General features: G+C 37.7%; 1 pseudogene across 1 annotated transcript in view; it reads left to right on the top strand.

Annotated features, from left to right (window-relative positions):
- Positions 1 to 27,462, top strand: part of LOC149230459 (transcription elongation factor SPT6-like) — a 268,783-nt pseudogene that overhangs the window by 43,908 nt on the left and 197,413 nt on the right. The gene's annotated exons all lie outside the window — the stretch shown is intronic.

Below are 27,462 nucleotides of genomic sequence, written 5' to 3'. Positions count from 1 at the left end.
TCTCATTAAACTGCCCTAAGTCTCAACTAAGGATTAACAACTACTTGAAAGGAGTGAGTCATGTGGTGGTTATAAGCAATGTTGCGAACATCGCGATCAGGATAAAATCAGTGAGGAGAAAAAATCAGAAAAAATAGGAAAAATCAGGAAATACAAAAATATTCATTTTTTTCAATTTTTTTTAATATCTAAAGCATCTACGACATAAATTAAATGCATTGATACATAAAGATGATAAAAGAACTAATATATAAGATGTGTAATATTTCTAGTGCTACATCACACATAACAGTGAATCATACCTGAATGGTAAGTCTTGAGTCCCAACTCAGCCTCAAAATATCAACAAAAAATATAATAATGTATCTCATATCATGAGTCATAATGTCATATACAATGAAATGAACCAAATAACTAATATTATTGATTTCCTCTGCCCCCTCTTGCGAGAAAATGCAATAGCTTTCCCTCTAGATGTAGATGGCGGTGGAGCTGGTAGTGGACTTTATTGTCCTCTAGAAGTTGAAGAACTAGGGTCTATAGGAGGTAGACCACGTACTCTACTGGTGACAGGGGTAGCCTGGGTAGGTGGTGTCATCTCCTCCTTCTCCTTCTCCTCTACCCCCTCCACTACCTCTTGCTCTAACCAATCAGCGACATACTCCATGAGAGGCCTCTCGGCCTCAGCCCTCCATGTAGTAGTGGTGTCAATCCCATCCAATGAGATGGCCTCCATATCAGGTGTCCTCTCAAGTTGCCGCACCCACAATCGAAGATTGTAGTAGACGTATACCATGTCATTAAGTCGCGGGGACTCCAACCTGTACAAGGGTCATAATAAAAAAAAATATAATAATGTATCTCATATCATGAGTCATAATGTCATATACAATGAAATGAACCAAATAACTAATATTATTGATTTCCTCTGCCCCCTCTTGCGAGAAAATGCAATAGCTTTCCCTCTAGATGTAGATGGCGGTGGAGCTGGTAGTGGACTTTATTGTCCTCTAGAAGTTGAAGAACTAGGGTCTATAGGAGGTAGACCACGTACTCTACTGGTGACAGGGGTAGCCTGGGTAGGTGGTGTCATCTCCTCCTTCTCCTTCTCCTCTACCCCCTCCACTACCTCTTGCTCTAACCAATCAGCGACATACTCCATGAGAGGCCTCTCGGCCTCAGCCCTCCATGTAGTAGTGGTGTCAATCCCATCCAATGAGATGGCCTCCATATCAGGTGTCCTCTCAAGTTGCCGCACCCACAATCGAAGATTGTAGTAGACGTATACCATGTCATTAAGTCGCGGGGACTCCAACCTGTACAAGGGTCATAAAATAATAATTACACTCTAGTTGCGCTTGCATCTTGAGGAGCTACATGTTTCGCTGAGCACTCAAATGACAAGCTTTCGCAGATTGGGTACTCTGTCACCATAGCTTCTACAACAAAATTACAAATAAGATAAACATAAGAAAAAAATGAAATTTGAAAGTTGAAGCAAAGTATGAAGTTATGAACTTGAAGAGACAATGATATTTGAAACAAATTAAAAAATACTTGGCATTTTAGTCTCCCTATCAACCACGACCATGTCAAAGCTAAATGTGCCACCTGCCATCATGTATATCTCCATTTCTTTGGAGATTTCTACACGTTCTACTGGAGATGGCGCCATTCTATGAACACATGTGAAGAATCCATCCATGACCTCAACATCAAATAAGAACCCACAGGGGTAAGCAAATGCGAGGTTCAGGTAGATCCCTGCAGCATGAATGGGACGATGGAGTGTGTTGTTCCATCGTTCATCAATCACTTTCCGTAGGAGAAGTTGTTCTTGAAGCCCCCCATCTCCCTTATCATCATAGTAGGTCCGAATGGATTCTTTGGCCTTGTCCATGGCCTCATACAAGTAGCCCATTGCGGGTTTGTCACCATCAACTAATCGAATAACCTTTACCAAAGGTTCAGTAATGCTACACACTTCCTGCACTCCTGCCCAGAAGCTTTCCTGGTATGAAGCTAATCTGCATATGGCCTCTCCCTTTGGTTTGCGGCTAAATGCCAAAACACGCCACTGATTTGAAATAAATATTCTCTTCACATCCCACATAGAATTCAAGAGGGATTGAAGAGATATGAAACTTGTGGCAAACCGTGTATTGGCAAGGCGCACTAGCTCCGTGTTGTTGGTGAATGTTCTCAGCAAATGAAGCACAGATGCATGATTATATATAAATTTTGTAATGCTTTTTGATGAGTCAACAATATCTTTGACAAAAGTAATTTTTCCTATGTCCTCCAACATCAAATCAATGCAATGTGTAGCACAAGGTGTCCAAAATAAAGTAGGACGCCTCTCCATAAGCATCTTGCTAGCATCAACATAATTTGCAGCATTGTCTGTTATGACTTGGACAACATGTTCTAGATCCACCTTCAAAATAAACACATCCAACAAATCACATAATAATCATGCATCTTTGATATGTGTAGAGGCATGAACAAATTTCATAAACATATTCCCCTTGAGATAATTAACCAAGAAGTTTATAAGGCTTTTGCCCTTTTGATCGGTCCAACCATTTAACATCACAGTGCATCCTGTGTGCGCCCATGATGCCCTAAACTCCTCCAATTTCTTGGTGCAGTCAACCTTCTCATTTTGAAGAATGTGGCCTCTAAAGTCATCATAAGAAGGGACTTTGTACCCTGGGCCAATAATTGCAATAACATCAGCAGCAGGTTGGAAAAATCGATTATTTCTTGCAACGCCGAAAGGAATATCATTCCAAAGAAGAAAATTGCCCAACAACTTGTCAATTTTTTTTTTTTTTTTTAAATAATTAAAGAGATAGATGGTTGTGAACCAGACGTGGTTCTAGGAACAAAATATGATGAGGCAACTATAGGGTTGGTTGTACATATTGATGCTGAAGTAGAACCAATGCCACTGTTATATTCACCTCCTATCACTCTATTCCCTGCTAGTTGACTCTTCAGAGCTGACTTGGACAGTTTGGTTTGCTCTATTTCTTTCAATGATCTGAGGGCTCTTCGGATGATTTCAGGATTTGTATTGGTGCAAGGCCTTACCTCATGTCCAGGGATTTGTGCAAGGTGATACATTAATTTGTATACCCCCTCTGTGATATGATGCCCACAAAACTTGCAAGTCAAGTTTGATCTGTCAAACCCTCCATCAGGTTCACCAAATTCCCACAAAGGGCCCAATTTCCTTGGCATGTTTGTAACTTTGTTGAACTCTTGAGTTTTAATGTAAGATGAAGTTTGAAGTTGAACTTAGGGCACGAGAAGAATTGCAAGTTAAAAAAAATAAAAATAGAATTTACATACAACACATTGAATTTTTGACAAAAAAAAAACCTCAACTCAATGCAATAATAATGGAAAAAATGCACGTTCAAACCCAAGCAAAAATGATGCAAAAAAATAGAGCACAAGAAAAAATTAAACTTATAAATCTAACAATCCAGTTTTTGCATTTTTGACCAAAATGAACTCTCTCCACTCTATGCAACAAAAATGAAAAAAAAACACAATTAAATCCACTCAAAAATCATTGATAATCAATGGGTTATAGAAACCCAAATGAAAACAAGAAAAAAACAAAAAAAAATTGGCTAAATTTGGTGCCATACTTGGAAACCATGCTTTGCTGAAGAAATTTGGTCCAAACTCAAATTTTTCTTGCTTGGGATGTTAAAATATTTGGTTTTTCTCCTCCTCTGTCCCTGTAGATGACTTCCTCCCCTATTCAGCTCTCAAACTTGCCCACAGTCTGAAAAAAATGACAAAAAATACCAAAAATCGGCTCTTAAAACCCGCTGTTTCCGCCACTCATGATTTTTACTCGTTAGATCGTGCTTTTTACGAAAAATTCGCGATTTTTTTAAAATAAAAAATTGCCGAAAAAATTGCCAGGGAAAAAAAATCGCGATGTTCTCACCACTGGTTATAAGAATATTAATCATCACATGAATGTGCCCTATAGCACTAAAGTGCCTGATTGTATCACCCATATAGACCACTGTAGATTTGTACTAGAAAAGAGACATCCTCATTTGAAAATCTTTGGTGGACAGTTGATGCTGGATTAAATGGCCCTCATTTACCCAATATATAGCCATGAACAGGCAAAAGCCTGGCATTGAAAAGAGGCCTCAGCGAGAGTAACCCTATGAACAACTGCTAATAGTTCTTTGACATGATTACATTGAATGGATGTTTGATCAACAGAGGTTTCACTCACTTTGAGTTTTCTCCTGCACAGCTTAACAATTGACAATAACCTGTAGAAACTGACAAAGGTCCATTTCCTGTTTAAAATTGCCACCTCCTTGACTAAGGTTGTCCTGTAAGGTGAGGAGTGCATAAATAGACTAGAGTTAAATTGTTGAGCTCTTCCCTGTTTAAGATTGTCACCTCCCTGACTAAGGTTGTACTGTAAGGTGAGGAGTGCATAAATAGGCTAGAGTTCAATTGTTGTGCTCTTCCATAATCACTGTTTCCAATCAATACATTTTGCCACTGTAAGTGAGTGCTAAGATAGTTGTCATTGAGGTTCTGGCGAGCGTGGTGAAATTTATTGTTGTTATTTTGTTTGAAAGCTTCTCTTTCTCCAGGCCAGGACACTGGATCAGAAATGTATCTCAAAACATTATTTATGGAAAATCAAGGGAACATTGCAAGAGGCTTGGTTTTATACATTTCCACCTGGGAGTGGTTGTTGCTTTGCATTTTTCATACATGCATTGTACATTTTGCATTGTTTGCTGATCATTCTTCCTACATGCTATGCAGAAATCTTGCAAATAGGTTTTAGGCCCCTTGCCTCTGAGAGGTGCTTTCTACAGCCTAGGTGGGGGAGATGCATAATGTAACATAACTTATAAAACATAAATGTTGGTCTTATAAAGAAAAATAAAGTAAAACATTAATTAATAAAAATTAAAAAAAATGTTTGGCCATACAAAACATTAATAAAAACAGGCTAGATCCATCTAAACCCTGGATCTATCAAGGGATGACAGGGATCATATTCTTTGGAGTTCGAACCTTTTCTCAAGGTTTTGATTAAGCATATGAGCATCTTTTTGCAGATCATGTTTTATTTTGTAGAGAAAACGGTGGTCAGCTCCATCACTGCCATGAAAAATAATTTTTAACCTCTGATATGCAAATATTTCCACGGCGTTTCCATTTCCTAAAAGAGTTGTGTAGTTTCCAGAAGAAAATGTCTCATGAGGCATATTTTTCCCTGAAATTTTCTTTGCTAGTAAAATAATCACGAGACTTGAGATCTTGTTGAATTAACAATATATCTGGAAGAGAGGAACAATTGCAATTAATTGTGGATAACATGGTCACTTTTTGCAAAATTCAAAAGACTCCTTGCAAGCTCCATGAGTGTTTGATGCTTCTGAATATTATGCCTTGAAAATGGCTTTGTTCTGAGTCACAGTTTTGCATCCTGAATCCAGCAACCACCAACATCCAAAAGGAAATTAATATCTTTGAAAAGCAACCTCCAAAGTGCCAATTTTGGTATATGGGTGCAGAAGGAAGGTTGCATAATTTTAAACAATTGTTCCTTTCTTTAATCATTTACCAGGCATTTGCATGTGTGTGCAATTATGCAATATCTGTTTGATTGAGGGTGGAATTCCCAGTTGTAGGGGCATTAAAAAATCTTCAAGTTCTCCCAACATGGATAGATGTACAATTAAAGGGTATAAAACTCAACAGGGTTCTATGGTAGTGTGTTGCCAGTGGTGCTACTGCTAACAGCACTTGCCTAGAATTTACAACTTTCTCTGCAAGCATGTAGTGGTCTTTTTTTAGCGGAAGCCTAAATAATCTTAGTGCGATTGATGCTGTAGGCTGCATTTAAGCATTACCTTTAGTACTACAAGAAATTAAGTCTTCTTCATCAGTCACAGATACATAATTACCATTCAAGTTCCACTTTCCAAGCCTCCAAGCTGCTAATACACTTTGCATGCACCAATACTTTTTGTACTGTGGAAACTTTTAAGATCATTCCATCTACATGAGGTACTGTGGTATGTGAGTGTCACATATGCCTTAATGTCTTTGTGTAGATTCAGGGTCCATTTACAAAGCTTGTTCAGAGAAACCTCTGGTTAGGAGCTAGCGTTTTCATTGCATTGATGAAGATTTTATCCTGCAGTTTGCTGATCTGTGAAGCCGTGCTACCTCAGATAGGCTACCAGGTTCATCCAAACCATTTTAGGTTTCAGTCAGCAAAGATGCATTTTCATTTGCAAAATGTTCCATGGACCCGTTATGCTGGGTTAAATGACCCTGATTTATCCTATATGTGTTAAGTATAGCCACGAACAGCAAAAAGCACGGGGACAAAGGAAGGCTTCTGCAAGAGTAACCTAAGGGACAATGGCTAATAGTTCTATGGCATGATTAGATTGAACTGAAAATTTTAATAACATCAGGTCTGAGGTTTCTGATCAGATTTGAGTTTGCAACTTTGCATTCATGAAATTTTATCCTGAAAGTGTGCTGATCTGTGCACCTGTGCTAGGTCAAATAGGCTACCAGGTTCATCCAAACCACTGTAGATTTCCATCAGAAAAGGTGCTTTCTCTTTGCTAATGTTCCATGGACTGCTCATGTTGGATTAAATGACCCTGATTTGCTCCACGTGTCTCAATTATAGTCACAAAGAGGCATAAGCATTGTGTCAAAGGAGGCCTCAGCAAGAATAACCTTTGGAACAATTGCTAAAGTTCTATAGCATGATTACATTGAACTGAAATTTGAGCATCATCAAGTTCTGAATCAGTTTGAGTTTTCGTTTGCCAAGGTTTACAATATGCAATAGCCTGTATATACTCTCACTAAAAGACAAGTGGTATGATATTGCTCTTATCTCTTCTCTAATAAATATTAGTACGAAAGCTATCTCTGTAATTGTAAATTACAATACACTCATAGGACCCAGGTTGTCCGGTAAAGTGATGACTTTGAGAAAGGATATTTCCACAGTTAATTCATATTGTTTGAATCTTTCAGATATGAATTGTGTAATAGATTTCCTTGTCCGATGTTTCGGGTGGACACTCCACCCATCATCAAGGACCAGAAAGATCATAGATGGTAAGTGTGAGAGCTGATCGACACTATAAGTAACAAGAGCACAAAGGTAGGAGTAATGGTCACAAAGATGAATAATAATAATAAATTAAATTAGATTTAAGAGCAGTGTTGCGGGGGAGCGCCCCTCTCCCCCCGATCCCGCTCCCAATACGGGCTTCGGACGGGAGCGACTCGACAGCGGGTCGGGAGCGTGCTTCCGAAATCGCTCCCAAAAAGGGAGCGATTTCGGGAGCACGCTCCCTAAATTTTTTTTCACTTCCTGCCTTTTTGGGAGCATTTTGCCTTTTTTGCAATTTTTTTTTTTTTTTGTAGTAATGTTCGAAATGCAATTTTTTTTGAAAGAAACAAATAATTTTTGAGTGGGGCAGCTTAAGGATCAAGTATAGGCCCTAGTATTGATATGCTATTCATGGTAATGTTAAATTCTTAAAGTAAAATGATGAAAATGAAGATTAAGGAGAATGACATTCTCCTTAATCTTCATTTTCATCCTTTTACTTACATTTTTAACATTACCATGAAATGACTTAGGATGTTTGAGAGTGGTTCCGACCTCATTGGAGGATTGCAATGTTTCCATTGAATTTTGTCATGTATTAGGGTATGAAACTCGTATTTAATCAAGAGCACCAATCCCTCTATGTACCTTGATGTTAGTGACATTGGTTGTCGAACTCCTCTATCATGACCCTCCTAAAAATGTACGCATCACTTAAACAAAATCTTGACTTGACATGCTATGCTTGTTCTATCTTATGTTAATGCTTAGAGGGTGATATTAATGACAAAGATCCTTATACAGATACATAGGTAATGACAAAGATACCTCTGGATATTAATGCTTAGAGGGTGATATTAATGACAAAGATCCTGATTTTCCAACAAGACTAAAAAATTAGACATTTCTTGTGGTGGCAAGAGGCCCAAGCATAAGAAATAGGTAATAGATTTACTTCTGTTTTCTAGTTTGTAGTAGCTTTTATAACTATTGACTCTTTCATATTTATTATGATATTTTCTTAAACAATATATGACAATTTAAGTTTGATGTTGGCAATTATAACTCATTAGTAATGAATTATAAATATGATGCTTCATGAAAGTTGAAAGTTGTTTCATTTCATTTTATGTTAGATATTATTTGTTGTAATGGTTACACTTAGCTTACGAGTACAACTTTGGTGATCAATGATGATAAATGTTATATATTGAATTTTGAAAGCTTGAAACTTTAAGATTGATGAATCATGAGACTCAATATGTTGTATGTTACTATGTTACTAACTTGTGGACGTGGTTGATGAAGATTATAACTTCTAGATGATTGTTGTTATATGGTTCAATCTATGTTTTTTTTAATGTTTTTAATGTTTTTAATATCTAATTCATCATTCTACATGCTTTTGTTGACATATATGCATCAAAATATAAAAAATTCTAAATATATATATATTATATAAAAAACGCTCTCGGAATCGCTCCTAAACCGATTGCTTCTGAAAATGTCACTCGTGCTCCTGCTCGCCATTTTCGCTCCCACTCCCAAGTAACCTTGTTTATGAAGTGTTTGGTGGTTTTTCTCCTAGAAGGGTTTCCACCTAAAAATCTTGTGTCTATTGTATTTGATAATGTGCATTATAAATGATGTTGTTGATTTATGTTTTGATCTGATGCTAATGCTAATTAATGCTCTGAAAATTAAAATAATTAATTAATTGAAGTGAAAAATTGATTCATCCCCCTCTCAATATTTCCAACAATCCTTTAATATTTGCCACGATTCACTTGATACCATGTTAGCCAATGCCTCGCTTACCTTCAATAGGCGCCTAAAGGTGAGGTAATAGCTAGCAAATCTAGTCTTTGCATTCTTCAATAGCTCCAACCTTGAGTGGCTATGGAAAAGGCCATGGGTATTGCTATGATTGGTAATAAATCTTTTCATTTTCTTGCCTTTCTTGTATAAAAACCAATCCATTTGTATTGAGGTTCCTTTATCTTAATAATGTCATGCATCAAAGGGGTCATTGTGTAACCCAAACACCCAAACCAACATATGTTGGGGTATCTATCCTCAATTATTTCTCCGGTTGCCTTATAATTAGAAGCATTATTAGTGATGACTTGCATGACATTGTATGGCCCAATACTTCCAATTGTTTGAATTAATGGTTATGTAATGTTGATGTCGGTCTTGAACTTATCTATGTAGTCACGAGTGTTATAGGCCATTTTGTCACATCCGATCAGTGAGCCTCCTAAAGGGATCAATCAACATCCTATCCCCCCTTGTCACCATCTTGCACAGAGCCCTAAGCATGTACCTTTCATTTCCCAGAATTTCAGCCCTAAACTGCATCATTTGAGTCAATTGACGACCAACGCTCTCTGTAAGCCTACTGGGGTGTGTTCACCAGCAGGTTGCTCCACTATGGCCTGCGTTGGTCACCAGCAGGTTGCTCCAGTATCGCCTGCGTTGGTCACCAGCAGGTTGCTCCAGTATCGCCTGCGTTGGTTCTAGAAATCCGAGAGAATGATCGGGATTTCAGAAGCTTCCCCTTCTAGGAGTTTTCAGAAGTTGTTACAACTAATTACCTTGGAAAAAACATTCAAATCTTATCCTTCCCTACTTTGGAGTTTGTTAATTTTAGGTGTGTTTTATGCTTACAACAATTTATTTCAATTTTCATAGTTAGCTCAATATCTTTTCCATATTAGAAATCACATCAGAATAATAGTAAATTGCAGATAGAACATAAACATAAATCGCAGAAAACAAGCCAAGACAAGAGGACACAAGATGTGGCACTAGCCAGGGACAAACCCCAATGTGTGGAAACCCTTGATCAATTCTTCTTATATGTTCTTCAATAGTTCAGCAGAGAGAGAGTGAGAGAGAGTACATATACAACAGAAGTCAACACTTTGACTTATCTAAATAAGAGCATAAATCATCTCTAAGAAGATGATACATGAGGTATTTGAACTCAGTTGAAGACATGTTGCTTCAACTGATTCTCCAAGGTGACTCCATCACCACGCTTCACCTATCATTGTGCTGCACCTCGTCATCATGTTGTACCTCACTGTGTTGCAACCATCATCACTATGTTGCATCTCATCATGCTTCACTAATCATGGTTGTACCCATCATTGTACTGCATCTCCTCATGCTGCACTATGTTGAGCTCTTCATTGCACTATGCTGCACTCAAATGTATGCTGCAATACCTCATAATCCTGCTGTTGCAATACATTCTTGTTGCTATTATATGCCCATCATTACCATGTTGTCCCATCGTTGCACCATACTACACCATGTAGCCTTCATCATGCTGCCACCTATCACATAATTATGCTACGGTACATACTATGCACAGATCTACCCCAAGCCTATCCATGTTGTCTCTTGTTCTGAGGTGATAAGCCCTGTTGCATATCACAGTACAACGGTCATCTACAGCTCACTCCAAAACCCCTTAATTGCAGTTCAAACAATCTTGATTGGGCTTGGCCTCAACAACCCTACACATAGCTCCTTGATCCTAGAGACAACCCTGTCCAACACCTGTTTGCACCCTCAAACAGCCCTCAAACTAATCCGCACTTCCACAACAACTTGGCCTCTGATCTAAGCTCTCCATGCTATCCTGAAGTGACATTACCTTGATGTCTCTTCTTGGTGCGGCTAGGGCATCCTGTCATCATCTTTGTGGCTGTGTTTAGCTATGTATAGACTGCGGCTAGATCTCCTTTTTGCTGCATCTAAGGGTTGTCCTAAACACTTCCAAAACAGCGTAGGATGACTGTGTTTAGGTCTTACCTTGCTGCGTATAGAGGCTTCTTACTGCGGCCAAGTAGCCTCTGTTGACTACTATTAGGTCATCCTTTAGACAACGAGTTAGGGCAGGCTACGACAGTGTATAGGAGCAGGTTAGGACAGCGTGTATAGGCCTTAGTTCTCCTTGCTTGGACTGCAGCTTGGCATCCTTTAGACAGCATGTATGGGAACCTCTTTACTGCGGTTAGGGTGTCCCTTTAGGTAGCATATTAGGGTAGGTTTGGGTAGTGTATAGAAGCAGGGATCTCCTCTCTTGGACTGTGGCTAAACCACCCTCTTTAGGACTGCGTCTAGAGGGGTATTGAACCTCATCATGATTGCGACCAGACTATGGCTAGGGCTACTTGTTCAGTCTCCTTTCCTCATGTGTCTATGGCTTCCTCCTCTTAGACTTCTCTTCCACTAAAACCCAAAAACAAGTGGAGAGAAATCAAGAGTGAACTGTGTATTCAAATGACTATCAAGTCACCTCCTTTTATACTAAAACGTTGAGCACATGTGGGGGTTATTTGGTTGTTTGCTGACCTTGATGATTTGTCCCATAACACAAATAAATTCATATCTCCATAAATACTTATCGAAATCAGATGATCTTTAGATCGATCCTACACCTCTCGATGAGAGGGATCCAAGAATAATATTAGCTGCCATAAATAAGATGACCCACATGGAGTTTGGCCCTAGTTGTCAATTTTAACACTTCCTCTCAACTAGGAAGAACTCCATCTGTTGATTCATCTGCTAGACTGTACTATCTATGCCATCAGTGCCCTACACTACTTTGCTCTGCTCTGCTGAACCATGAAGAAGAAGAATTGGTCGAGAATGTCTCATACCATTCTCAACTAACCCGAAGTCAGTCCCAGATAAAGGGAGTGCTCAATAGCGCTCTTACTGACCCGAAGTCAATTCCAGATAAAGGGAGTGCTCAATAGCGCTCTTACTGACCCAAAGTCAATTCCAGAGAGTGTGTCATACCACTCTTACTGACCCCAGATCAGTTCCAAGAGAGAGTGAGCTATATCACTCTTACTGACCCGATGTTACTTCCAATTGATCCTAGATCAATGTCGGTCATCCTAGCATGGGGAGTATGGTAGATACACAATGCGTCCATCAATACTACTATGGTCCCTATCCTCATTTCCCTGCTCATTGGCCAAATGAGAGGTACTTCCCATGAGTCCCAGACTGCATGGGTAGGATGCCTCAGCAGGAGAACCACTCATCCTGCCCATAAGTCGCCACGTTGTATCAGAGGGGAACGCTGAACCATTCACCCTATACACAACACACCACTAAGGGAGGGTGAGTCGCCCTATGGTCGCTTGTTGCTCCAAGAAGTACCCCAAGCCCCGCGGAGCTCCCAGAGCTCAATGCATGCATCATACAAGACCCTCATACGAGGGTCTCTCAATGACTCCAAGTCATTCTCGAAAAGTCACAAATTTGACCTTTCCTAGGGGTTTCGACAAAATGTCGGTGACCTGCACATCAGTCCCAATGCGGTGGAGCCTTCTTGCTCATCGATGCACCATATCCCAAAATAGTGGTACCTAATGTCTATATGCTGGAGCAATCATAGAATACGACATTCCTCAAGAATCAAATCCCCCTCTGGTTGATACAGAAGATCATGGTGGTATCCATCATGTGTACAAACAGCTCACTGAAGAGCTTCCCCAACCAGACAGCTTCATGTGAGGTCATATTCGTTGCTATGTATTCAGTTTCAGCGGTGCTTAAAGCGACCGACTTCTGCTTCTTGCTCATCCAAGATATCAAAGCATAACCCAAAGAGAACTAGCACTCAGAAGTGCTCTTGCAATCCTCCACACTGCCCGCCCAGTCAGCATTCGAATAATTATGCAGCTTCACATTTCCGGCGGTGTATCTCAATCCATGAGAGATTGTGCCCTGAAGATATCTTAGAAGATTCTTGGCACCAATCTAGTGAGGCTCAACCATATATGAGTTTAACATGCTAACTGCAAAACATATATTCGGACGGAATTTCACCAAGAACATCAATGCTAGTATGAGTTTATGAAACTCAGAGGCATTTCCCACATCAGGTTTGGCATTACTACCACATAACTTCTGAATGTTAAGCTCCATCGAGGTAGTCACGGGCTTGCAGTTTACCATTCCAAGTCTGGAATCCAACTTCCTCTTACTTTTGCAAATGAGAGGGTCTGCACCTGTCAAAAAGAGGTTGTCCTCAGAAGGTGCCAGTATGAGAGGTCTATCATCCACAACCTTCAAGCAAAGGTTTGGATCGGCTTCACTCCTAATGAATCTCAACTTCATCAGACGGATATCAATCCTCTCATATCAAGCCCGGGGTGTTAGCTCTAAATCATAAAGAGCTTTCTTCAACCTGCATACATGAGATTCCTGATCACGAATCTCAAACCTCTCAGGTTGTTCCAAACATGTGGACCTGCTACATGAGAGGAATGTTCCCCTTGTAAGATTTTCCTTCGGTACATCTCGGACATGTACCTTCATGCTCTTCTTGAATTTAGGTATCCCTGTCACCATCTGACTCACATTGGGTAGGGCCCCATAATAAACAGACCTCTGGTGCTATAGATGAGATATGTCAACTAACATGGTCCCTAATGGACTTCTTACAACTTGATACAAATTTCCAATCCTGAACTCAAGGATAAAAGCATCTTTGAAAATTCTATTTTCAAACACGTACCTTTCTATCGATGAATTCCACCTTGAAACCTTTGACTTCCATTACTGAAATGGACACCAGGTTCTTCTTGTGATCAGGTACATAAAAAGCTTCTTTTAAATGAATCGAGTTACCCTTATTCAATTGTGGGGTAAAATTCCCTACACCCTTTCCCGAATAGGTGGTATTGACTCCAAGTATAATCTCATGATTGTTTCCATCTCTACCAAATTAGAGAGAGCACCCCTCTATCCAATGAGGTGCCTTGAAGCACTACAATCAATAAGCCAGATTCCCAAAGAGTCTGGAGGAGAGGGCTAATATAAGATAATGCTTCTTTATCTTGTCAAAGCCAACATTTGATTCTTCATACGTGGGATTCGTTGCTTTCTTTGAAGAGTCGACTATTTCCTTGATGACTTGCATTACTTGTCATTCCTCCAATCATTGAAGATGTCCCTAGAATGATTGTTATCTTCATTAAGTGATGTGTCCCTACCATTCGGTCACTCCTCCGCATAATGGCCGAACTTATTGCAAGCAAGGCATCTGCCTTTCCTTCCACCCTTAGATTCGGACTTCCCATTGAAGTGATCTTTAGGTAGGCCATCAGATGCTTCCACTGCGCCACTTGGATAATATTCTCTGCTTCGACTTTACGCTTGGTTAATTTGAAGTGGGATGAGGAACCCATTGAGTCTTTTGTCCTTTCCAACTGCCTTTGGTGATTACTCTTTCACTCTTGCTTGGGCTTTGTCTTCACCTCAGCTCTGATCCCATGTTAATTTTAAGGTATATTCTATGCTTAGAGCAATTAATTTCAATTTTCATAGCTAGCTCAATATCTTTCCATATTAGCAATCACATCAGCATAATAGTAAATTACAGATAGAACATAAACATAAATCACAGAAGACAAGCCAAGACAAAAGGACACAAGATGTGGCACTAACCAGGGACAAACCCCAATGTAGGGAAACCCTTAATCAATTCTCTTATATGTTCTTCAATAGTTTAGCACAGAGAGAGAGAGAGTACATATACAACATAAGTCAACACTTTGACTTATCTAAATAAGAGCATAGATCATCTCTAAGAAGATAATACATGAGGTAGTTGAACTCAGTTGAAGACATGTTGCTTCAACTGATTCTCCAAGTTGACTCCATCACCATGTTGCACCTATCATTGTGTTGCACCTCGTCATCATGTTGTACCTCACTGTCCTGCACCATGCTACACCCATCATCACTACGCTGCATCTCATCATGCTTCACTAATCATGACTGTACCCATCACTGTACTGCATCTCCTCATGTTGCACTATGTTGAGCTCTTCAGTGCATTATGTTGCACCCAAATGCATGCTGCAATACCTCATCATCCTGCTACTGTAATACATTCTTGCTGTTGCTATATGCCCATCATTACCATGTTGTCCCATTGCTGCACCATACTACACCATGTAGCCTTCATCATGCTGCCACCTATCACATCATTATGCTACGGTACATACTGTGCACAGATCTGCCCCGAGCCTATCCATGCTGTCTCTTGTTCTGAGGTGATAATGCCTGTTGCCTATCACAATACAACAGTGATCTACAGCTCACTCCAAAACCCCTTAATTGTAGTTCAAACAATCTTGATTGGGCTTGGCCTTAACAGCCCTAGACACAGCGCCTTGATGCTAGAGACACCCTATTCAGGACCTGTTTGCATGCTCAAACAACCCTCAAACTAATCTTCACTTCCACAACAACTTGGCTTCTAATCTAAGCTCTCCATGCTAACTTGAAGTAACATTACCTTGCTGTCTCTTCTTGCTGTGGCTAGGGCATCCTGTCATCATCTTTGTGACTGCGTTTAGCTATGTATAGATTGCGGCTAGGTCTCCTTTTTGTTGCATCTAAGGGCTGTCCTAAACCCTTCCAAAACAGCATAGGATGACTGCGTTTAGGTCTTATGTTGCTGCATATAGATGATCCTCCAAACAGCTCCCTTCTTGCTGCTGCTAAGTAGCCTTTGTTGACCACTGTTAGGGCATCCTTTAGACAGCGAGTTAGGGCAAGCTAGGGCAGCGTATAGGAGCTGGTTAGGGCAACGTGTATAGGCCTTAGTTGTCGTTGCTTGGACTGTGGCTTGGCATCCTTTAGATAGCATGTATGGGAGCCTCTTTACTGCAGTTAGGGTGTCCCTTTAGGCAGCATATTAGGGCAGGCTTGGGCAGCGTATAGGAGCAGGGATCTCCTCTCTTAGACTACGGCTAAACCACCCTCTTTAGGACTGCGTCTAGGGCAATATTGAACCTCATCATGACTGCGGCTAGATTGTGGCTAGGGCTCCTTGTTTAGTCTCCTTCCCTCCTGTGGCTAGGGCTCCTTGTTTAGTCTCCTTCCCTCCTGTGGCTAGGGCTCCTTGTTTAGTCTCCTTCCCTCCTGTGGCTAGGGCTCCTTGTTTAGTCTCCTTCCCTCCTGTGTCTAGGGCTTCCTCCTCTTAGATTTCTCTTCCACTAAAGCCCAAAAACAAGTGGAGAGAAATCAAGAGTAAAGTGTGTGTTCAAATGACTATCAAGTCACATCCTTTTATACTAAACCGTTGAGCACACGTGGGGGTTATTTGGTTGCTGGCCGACCTTGACGATTTGTCCCATAACACAAATAAATTCATATCTCCATAAATACTTATCAGAATCGGATGATCTTTAGATCAATCCTACACCTCTTGATGAGAGGGATCCAAGAAAAATATCAGCTGCCATAAATAAGATGACCCACATGGATTTTGGCCCTAGTTGCCCATTTTAACAGAGTTTTCACCACTTATCCTTTAATCCTATCCCTCCATCAAAGGTGGATCTCTTACCTTATTGAAGAATCTAGGGAAAACATAATTAAGGTGATTCTTCTTTACTACAATAACAATTTGTAAAGTATTTACACAATTTATCTTAGCTTGATGTTTCCATCATTATTAGTGTGTGTAGGTTAGCTTCAAACTGCTATCAAAAACAAAAGAGACAAGAACAAAAATATTTGGCTTTATACCAGGGCCAAAACCTCTCCCTCTTGGAGAGGAAAACTCGCACAAAAATTCTTCTCATAGAGATTCCAACTGACGAATACCAAGACCATGACCCTTGACACATTCTACCACTCCAAGACCAAGACATCAATCCACTTCTTTGTCACTGTTGAGGTCATCCTCATTGTTGTTGCTATACTTACTACTGTTGCAACTTCACTGAGATAATCCTTGTTGCTCCTTCATTGAGACCATTATTGATGTACCATCATTGAGGTCACCATTGCTGCAACACTGAGACCTTCATATTAGTACCAACAAGATTATAATGAGATTCCTGAGAGTTATATCAAGATCAAAATCATGATCCTATAACTATCATGATTTTGTCTATAACATATTACTGAGATCCTTTCTTTTTACAAGTATATCAAGATTGTGATTATACCAAGTATACTACCGAGATATGCGTCATCATAAACTTCGCTTATCTGGAATGTCAACAAGAAAGGGTGAAATGATATTGTTACAACTGTGATTATGAGTATGTCGAGTAGGATAACAAATATATACTACTGTGAGTTCATCGTGACCCTTTTCATTGAACCTGTAGGATTTTTGGACCATCAAGATTGTAACCCTTATCACAGCTTGTAGCTCGTGTCACTGCTTCTCATTACGCTGAGACTGTAACAGAATACCACTTGGATTATCTTCATCATCAGAATATCGAGTTTGCTAGAGACAAATTTGATTCCTATACAGTGATATCCTTTGAGACTTCTGCTTCTTATGATCACATCGATATTGTTATAGCTCCTGTAGTGTTCCGGAGATCTCTTCATCATCGAGAGATAATAACTGTGCTTCCTTTTGTTGAGATGTATACCATCGAGAAAATGTCGCTCTCGCTCTCACTCTTGCTTTCGCTCCCGCTCCCAAGTAACACTGGATAAGAGAAACGGTCAACAAGATTAAAAATAATAAATTAAATTGTGAACGAATAAGAGATGAGGGAAAAATATTTGACTTCAAAGGTAAAATAAAGACTTAACGAGGTTAAAGATGTAAGGCCAAACGTTAAAATTATATTATATATTGATATTCAATTTATATAAAATATACAAATAAATATAAATTTATTTAATTTAATTTCATGGTTAGTGGGATAAAATTAGTCAAAGGATAACGGTTAAAATTGAGTTATATACTTAATTTAACTTAAAAATAAAATAATAATTATTAATTATTTATTTTTATGAGGTTAATAGTTGAGAGTCTTTATCATGTCTAAATATAAAGATAATATTAATTTATTGTAAAATTTGATATAGAATATCTATGTATATATATAAATTGTTATTAAATAATTAAGAAAGGGTTGGATGATTAAATTAGAGGGTTTATTTATATTAGTTGATAATTTAATTTTTTATATATAATAAATTAATAATAATAGATTTTATTTATTTATAGTAAGAATAAATTTATTTATGGGATGAATATGACTAATATAGTAAGTTATTTATGAGAAAGTAGAAAAGAAAATTGATCATAATTATTAATGTATAGATGAAAGATATATGGGGGGTGGGGGTTAAGAAGTAAGGTGATGGATAACAGGCTTCGAGGAGTGGTTAAGCTTATAGCCATATCCCTTATTGAAATTATTAGGGTGCTTTTCAATCTCTAAAGCTTCCTTGATGATGCAAGAATTATGAAAAGGGATATAAGCTAGGGTTCAAGCCTGGTCAAAGCAAATAAGGTGTTTGGTGTTAAAAGAGTGTTAAGCTATAGCAGACTTGGCCACTCTATGATGGTTTTTATCGACGATGTGTTCCTTAAGGCAATCTATGACTAGGCGACCTGTTTGGTCGATGTAAGACTTACCACATGAACAAGGAATTTGGTATACACCTGATCCTTGCATGGGGTCCGACTTATCTTTGGCAGACTAGAATAATTCTCTGAGGGTTCTATGGGGTTTGAAGACAGTTTTAATGTTCTTTTGGAAAGAGAACCTTCAAACCCCATAGAACCCTCAAATAATTATTCCAGTCTGCCAAACATAAGTCAGACCCCATGCAAGGATCAGGGGTATACCAAATTCCGTCATGTAGTAAGTCTTACATCGACCAAACAGGTCGCCCAGTCATATCTCGCCTTAAGGAACACATCGCTGATAACCACCATCATAGAGTGGCCAAGTGCGCTATTGCTGAGCACTCCTTTAACACTAAACACCTTATTTGCTTTGACCAGGCTCGAACCCTAGCTTGTATCCCTTTTCATACTTCTCGCGTCACCAGGGAAGCTTTAGAAATTGAAAAGCACCCTAATTATTTTGATAGGGAAGATGGCTATAAGCTTAGCCACTCATAGAAGCCTATTATCCATCACCTTACTTCTTAAACCCCCATCCCCCATATATCTTTCCTCTATACATCAATATTATGATCAATTTTCTTTTCCACTTCCTCACAAACAACTTACTCTATTAGTCATATTCATCCCTTAAATAAATTTATTCTTACTATAAATAAATAAAATTTATTATTATTATATAAAATAAAGAAATTATCATCTAATATAAAATAAACCGTCTAATTTAATCCAGCTAGATACATAGATATTCTATTTTAAATTTTACAATAAATTAATATTATCTTTATAATTTAGGCATGATAAACACTCTCAACTATTAACCTCATAAAAATAAATAATTAATAATAATTCTTTTATTTTTATGTTAAATTAAGTATATAATTCAATTTTAATCGTTATCTTGACTAATTCTATCCCACTAATCATGAAATTAAAATAAATAAATTTATATCTATATTTGTATAAATTGAATATCAATATATAATACAATTTTAACGTTTGACCTTACTTCTTGAACCTCTTTAAGTTTTTTTTTACCTTTGGGGTCAAATATTTTTCCCTCATCTCTTATTCGTTCACAATTTAATTTATTATTTTTAATCTTGGTGACCATTTCTCCTATCCCTTAATTGTTCATAATATAATATAATTTATTATTTTTAATCTTAGTGACTGTTTCTCCTATCCCTTATTTGTTCATAATCTAATTTAATTTATTGTTATTGTTATTTTTATTATTATTATTATTATTATTTTTCATCCTTGTGACCGTTACTCCTATCCCTCTGCTATTGTTACTTATAGTGTCGATCAGCTCTCACCCTTACCATCTACGAGCTTTTTGGTCCTTGATGATGGGTGGAGTGTCCACACGAGGGCTAAAACGTCGGACAAAGAAATATACTACACAATTCATATCAAAAGATTCAAACAAAGTGAACACTGTTTAAATGCAGAGTTCATTTTGTTGATCTCTTCCATTGTCGCTGCTGCTAAGCAACACATTTTGTTACTATAAGTGAGTTTGTAGATAGTTTTCAATTGCCATCGAGGTTGCCATGTATGTGGTGATTGTTTTTTTTTTTGCTTGGTGTGAAAGAAACGCTTGCCCCAAGCCAGGATGTTGGACCAAAAATGTATCACACCAATTACTGATGGAAAACTGGAGGGAACATTCGAATAAGCTTGGTATCATACATTTCCACTATTGGACTATCATTTATGTTGCATTGGCTCCTTATCAATATTAACACATGCTATGTATCATAACAACAACACAAATATAAATGTTTTGCTACTACTGTTTGGATCCATAGAATAAGAAATTGTTCATTGTCATGTATTTCTTCACATTCATAATTTCCTGAAGATCATATCTCATTTTGTGAAGAAAAAGGTAGGCATAACATAGCTCCACTGTCCAAATAGCATTCGACACTAAGAAGGTATGAGACCATGAAGAAAGCTTTATCAAGCTTGCATGTTAGCTCATCCACTCTAGCATAAGATTTTGCACTGGCTGTAAATTGCTTTTGTGGTTGTTGCTTGCTCTTCCCTTTTTTCTCAGGACAGTGAGGAGCATAGTGGACACACTTTTGGCCCTTGAAGCAATTAATGTGGTTCAAGTCCTTGTTCTAATTCAAGAAACCTAAATCCTCTTTCTTTCCTTGTTGACCCTTCCTTGGTCCTTTCTTATTGCCTGTTGTCACACATAATGTCTAAGAACCACGACAACGACTCAGATCGGGGGCTGTCACCCTGATCCCCAATCTCTTTGTTTAAGATGTCTCCCAATAGCAGACTAAGGGGGGTAGACCCTACAGAAATGGAATGAAGGAGAACTAGTTGGGAACCAACCAATTAGGGAGACATAGTTAAGCACAACCAAGTACTTGATCTAGATTTAGCAAGACTTGTAGGATTAGATTAGATTTAGACGATTGATACCAGTGCCTTATGGAGTCAACTATCTTGCTACGAAATTTAGGACCAAGTAATTGGTGAACAACTGCTACTTGGATGAATAACTATCTTGTATGAAATGCAGATCCGAAAACTAAAGTGAGATGCAGGAATCTTGGTTAATTTTAGTTAAATGCCTATCTAAGTTTTATCCCCTCATCTTTTCTATATCGAGCCTCATTTCGTAGTAAGTGACAGAGAGAAGATAAGGTGAAGCACACTAAGGTGTGATTAACGATACCTCTCCTAAAAATCTAACATACCCGGTGCCTTCGGCGTTGCAGAGAGCTGTGGCTCTGACGACTACAAGGTCATCGTTTTAAGTACTATTAAAACTAAGCTTCTCAAGCAAAGATGGATGGGTACCTATCTTTCTATCGACCAAGCTTATGCTTGGAAGTAAATTTTAATTATGCAAGACTAACTTAATATGCAAATGCACGAGATGATTAGAAGATGGAGCAAGATGAAGCTAGATCAAGGATTGAAAGCGCTTATGCCACGATTTATTTTTGAGTTATATGTCAAAGCCTTTAATCGCCAAAATAAATATTCACTTCACTAGACTGAAAGATAAACTTCTCAGCAATATGCTTAAAATATCACAATATAATGCCCAATTAAATCACAAGCTTATCACTTCAATTTATCTAAATTCTTTCCAATGCAATTATAGCTCAAAGAGAACAAATTTTCTTCACAATTCTTCAATATCATCCTCAAGATAATCCCAATTATATAGATGCTCAAAATATTAAAATATTCAATTTTGGAAACGAAAGATGCAATTTTCCACAAATCCACAATAGAGTATTTAATAATTACTTGAAAATATTCTCAAAATTAAAGATGCAAGAAATATCCAACAATTTCAAGTAAATAGAACCACGCTTAGAGTTAATTAAACATTGAGCAATCTCAATCGATATCAAGTACAAAAATATTCAAAACCCAATATCAATGATCATGAAACTTAGCATGCAAAAGACTTAAGCACTTAAATTTCAAAAATTAATTACCATGAAATTCAAATGCTAAACACTTCAAACAATTCCGAAATTAAAATGATTTTCTTTAGTAACCCAAACCCATAAAATTTCCACCTATAGTCAAACCTTAGAGATATTAATTTTTTTTAAATGTGCCTCGACTATAAAAGAATTTTAAAATTTTTTATCACAATTTTTTTTTTAAAGTTTGTGGGCCCCAAAACCCTGATCACATAAACTCAAAGGACCTAGACCTTTAAATCAAATTTATGTCACTCATTGAAATCCTTCAAAGTTAAATGTAATAATGTCTGTGGATTAAAATTTTATGGAAGGGACAAAATAAATTAAATGTGGAAAATTTTAAATTTTTATGGGCCAAAGGCCGCTTAAAATTAAGTGGAAATTTTTTGAAAATTTTAATTTTTATAAGGGGAAACCAAAAGTTGAAATGTTAAAGTGAAAAAAGGCAAAATTTGTTTTTTCCTTTTTTTAATTGTTTGATATGCCTAAAGCTAACTCTAAAGTAAAAAATGAAACAAATCGAAAGAGGCAGTTGAGGATGAGGGTTTAAAAAAGACGCGATGGGAGCGGGAGTGTTTGGATGCAGGTTGGAGTAGTGAGGGAAAAGTTTGATGCAGCAAGCAACAAAGGAGAGGAACTCTGGGCATCGAGGAAAGGTTTGGATGCAGGTTCGAGGGGCTAAGAGAAAGCACGACGCGTGAGAGAAGGGATTCACGTGGAGAAGTGAAGGAAGAAAGGGATGCGCAGGGAAGAATGCGGGAGAGAAGTCAGGGATGCGATGAGCTAGAAGAAACTTCAAGAAGAGGGAGAAAGGCAACGCAACAGGAGAAGGGATGAGGGCTGACACAGAAAGGAGGAAGACTACGATTTGGTAGCTGCAAAGGGAGAAAATGCAGAAGGTAAAGGAAAAGATGCAGGGGTGAAGAGGGAGAGAAAAAAATGCAGTAGAAAAGATGAAAAATCACAGAAGAAATGAGGGTAGTGGGTCATGTAGAGGAAAGGCAGCAAAAATGCAATAGGGGAAACGATTTCAAGCAAACGATGGAGGGCTCAACAAAGGGTTAGTCCCTTAGATTTAAAAAAAAATTGAATCAAAAAAATTTGCCTAGAAATTTATTGATTTAACATAAATCCTATAAAAAAACCCGGATTTGAACTCTTCCTTGCAAAAAAATTGTTTCTGAGACAAGACCTTGCCCTCTAGGGCCTAGATCTGTTTTAGATCTTGAAAAATTTCCTTGAAAAACGTTCAGATCCACACTTGCAAAATGGAAAACAAAAATACCCAGATTCCTATATACAAAAAGTAAATAAACTCCCAAGAACCAAATTAAAAGAAAAATCATAGATCTATACAAGATAATTACAGATCTATACAAATGAGTTATAGGTCTATCAGATTTGATGAGTATGAGTCCATCTCCGGCCTCAGATCTGTAGATCTAAAGCTCTTTCTGGCCAAATCTATCAATTTTGCACAAGTTATAAAAGATATTTAAAATTTTTAAATGAGGTACTAGCCAATTAGTTAGGATTATTTCCAAATTACTTTTACAAGGACTCGATAAAAAACACTAGGACTCACTTAATATCTTGACGACAAAATCCACCGTAGCTTTGGGGTGAGGTTGGAGGGAAAAACTTTGCCGATTGATGTATCTAGAGGCGTAGATGAATCAATGAGACAAAAAACCTCCCAGGATAGAAATTGTCACCAAAATACTGTGCTTACCTAGGTTGTTACATACATGATGGTCTTACTAAGATCATTTACATTATAACCAAGCAAAATGAGTTTACATATTTAACAAACTGCCGACTGATGATGAAATCTGAATGATGCGAACACTCAAACATGATAGATCCCTTTTGCTAAAAAGAGGTGTACTGCTTTGGGGTCGTTGACACAGAGTAGTCAACATCTGGCTCTACTTGGGGACACTTTGCTTCATTGAAGGAACGTGAGAATCTAGAATTTGCATCCAAGCAACACACAAAATTACATAAGTAATGTCCATTCAAATATCATCATATAACATTAAGCACATGAAATAAAAGCTCTTGTAACCATCTGCAATTCTACTAACATGAAAAGTAAATCTAACCCTAAAACAGAAATGAAATGCTGAAATGACAAGGTGTAGGGTTAGAAATACAATACAAAGGATGCCGCATGGCATCAAATGTCATCTTTGAAGAACAAATTGAGCATTTGGCCATTTCTAGGTAAGTCAAGTAGTTCACTATCCAATTTGCTCAAGTGGAATGAATTCGGCCCAACAATGTCCCGGATAATGTATGGTCCCAGCTACAAACTGTCAAACTTCTTATGTTTTCCTGGTTTTTTATTCTTGTGATCCCAAAGAAGTACCATATCTCCAACCCGCAAATATCTAAATCGAGATGATTTGTCAAAGCTTTTATTAATGTTAGATTGACTTTTACACATATTATCAAAAACTTTCCTACGAGTTTCATCCAACTCCACAATCTGATCAATTTTGTTTTGGACAACATCTTTATCAGTAGAAAAATGCTGAAGGAGTTGAGAAGCTGGTAATTTAAGGTACACAGGTAAAGTTACATACAAAGCATAAACTAATTCAAAAGGAATTTTACCAATAGCTTTTTTTTTCGTAATCCTATCTGCCCATAAAGCATACTTGATTTTACTGTCCCAAAATTGCTTATGATCTCCTACTATCTTCTTGATAATGGTTATAAGATTTTTGTTACTTGATTCAACAAGGTCATTACCATGAGGATAGTAATTGGATGAATGAGATAAGACAATGCCATACTTGAGGTAAAAAGATGAAAACCCTGAAGAGCTAAAAGCCTTGGCATTATCAGTAGTGACTAAAAGCCTTGGCATTATCAGTAGTGATCTTGGCGGGGACACCAAATCTAGTAACGACTTGGTTTTCAATAAAGTCTATAATGACCTTTTCAATGGCATTCTTAGTAGGAATGGCTTCTACCTATTTAGTGAAATAATTAGTAGTAGTCAAAATCCATGAGTCACCGTTGCTAGAATTTTCATGAAACTTCCCAATGAAGTCCAGACCCCAATGCTGAGAAGGTGTCTCCACAACCACAGGTTGTAAGGGTAGGGCATCAAGCTTCTGTTTCCCATTGAATAGTTGACAGGCTTGACAACTTTTAACAAACTTATGCACATCAAAAAAAATTGAAGGCCAATAATAACCAGATCTCAGAATGTTGTGGGTAGTAGTTCTAACGGCATAATGACCACCACAAAATCCTGAGTGAAGCTCAAAAATCAACTTCTTGGACTCAATTTCATCAACACACTTAAGTAGTATGCCCTCAAGATTTCTCCATTCAAGGCCATCCTTCGTGAGGCAATACTTAGTTGCTTTTAATCTAAGAGCCCTTCTATGAGCAACTAAACAATTAGGACATGTAAAATATAACAAGTAATAAATAATATCCTTGTACCAATCATGCTCTTCTAATCTTTGCAGCTTAGATGAAGATGTATTGTTAAGACAATTCAAACCAAGAGTTGTTTCATTACCTTTGGCCATCATTTCAGCCAAGCTTTGACCTTTGACTAACTTGGTGGTCTAATCTCTAAGTCATATTCTTAGATTTTAGTAACCCACCTAGCACGAGCCCCTAAGCAATCAGTTTGAGTTAATACATCTTTAACCGCAGAATGTGGGACAAAAGCAATGATTTTGGAATAACCTGCATAAGCCTTGAAATGCTTAGGAGACTTAACCAAGTCATAAGCTTGCATTTCCATGGCTGTTCGTGACCTTCCTTGTTCTTCTGTAATAAGACACCAACAATGGTATCTTCAGAAGTGAGAGAAAATCATGAAATCCTTTGAATAATTAGGACTAACTAAAACAGGGGCTTTGGCAATAACACCTTTTATTTCCTAAAAAGCCTTTTTGCCATCTTCTTTCCATAAAAAAATTACATCCTTCTTCAGAAGATTTTGAATAGGCTTAGCTACTTCTTCGTAATTCAGAATAAATCTTCTAAAAAAATTTATTTTTCCAAGAAAATACTAAAGGGATTTAAGATTATGAGGGAGAGGAATCTTTTGGATTGCCTCAACACTTTCAGGATCGATCTTGATCCCATCTTTGGAAATGATGTGACCAAGTAATTTCCCTTCAGTTACTCCAAAAATAGACTTAGCAGGATTCAAGGAAATCCCAAACTCTCTACATTTGTCAAAAACTTGCCTAAGATGACCTATATGACTAATACCATCCTTAGAAAAAATTGTAAGATCATCTTGATAAATTTCGATTATTTTCCTAATTAAACCCTTAAAGGCATAATCCATAGCCCTTTGAAAAGTAGCCCCAACATTGGTTAATCCAAACGACATTCTAATATATTCGAAAGTACCCCATGGTGTGGTGAATGTAGTTTTGTGACGATTCTATTTCTTAACCCATGCTTGATTATATCCATAAAAACCATTTAGCAATGACATCATTTCAGAACCAGTTACTATTTGCAACATGGTCTTCATGTTTGGCAAAGGGTAATTATTTATTTTACATGCTAGATTAAGGTTTCGAAAATCAACACAAAGTCTAATTGTACCATTCTTTTTTCTAACAATCACTAGGTTGAAACCCCATGTTGAATACTTAGTTTGAGCAATAATTCCTATTGCAAGCATCTTTGAAAGCTCCTTTTGAACTAAAGGGGCTAACTTAGGATTTATTTGCCTAAGATTTTGACGAAAGGGTTTAGCATTCTCATCTTTCAAAGGGATAGTGTGCTCCATGATATCTTCTGTAAAACTTTTTAATTCATCATAAGAAAATGTTAAAACATACCGATATTCACGAAGTAAATTAGTTAACTTTTTCCTTTATTCTCCATTAGTACCCTTACGAATTTTGACAATTTTGGGATCACTAGAGGTACCAATGTTTACTTCGATGAATTCACTTGGATCCATTTTATTTTCTTCTTTTGTCCTTGTGGCATCATGCCGATCAAAGTGCTGCTCTAAAGCAACAACATTCTCGGGAGTAGGATTTATAATATCTTCATGATCATCAGATCAATCCCCCCTAGAATTTATCTGAAAATTTTCAAACTCATCCAAATTATCAAGAAAATGAATCACTTGTTTTTCATCATCAAAAACTTGCCAATGCTCTAAATTATCTGGAACAGAAGGTCTAAAAATAATTTCCATTTTTATCTTATCCTTGATCAACTCATCAGATAACTGCAAAGTAGAAGCAGCTACGGCAAGCTCATCCGCCAAACTATTCTGCTCTCTTGGGATAGCTTCAAGGTCAAGGGCATTGAAGTATTCCATAGTATCCCATACAACATTTCGATAATTCCTTAACCTTTGATTTTTACATGTAAATTTATTTTTA

Source organism: Pinus tabuliformis, chromosome J, assembly GCF_031772625.1.
Source record: "Pinus tabuliformis cultivar Carrire ecotype Pingquan chromosome J, CPIR1, whole genome shotgun sequence".
In the NCBI taxonomy this organism is placed as follows: Eukaryota; Viridiplantae; Streptophyta; class Pinopsida; order Pinales; family Pinaceae; genus Pinus; species Pinus tabuliformis.
This window is presented reverse-complemented; position numbering and strand designations above follow the sequence as displayed.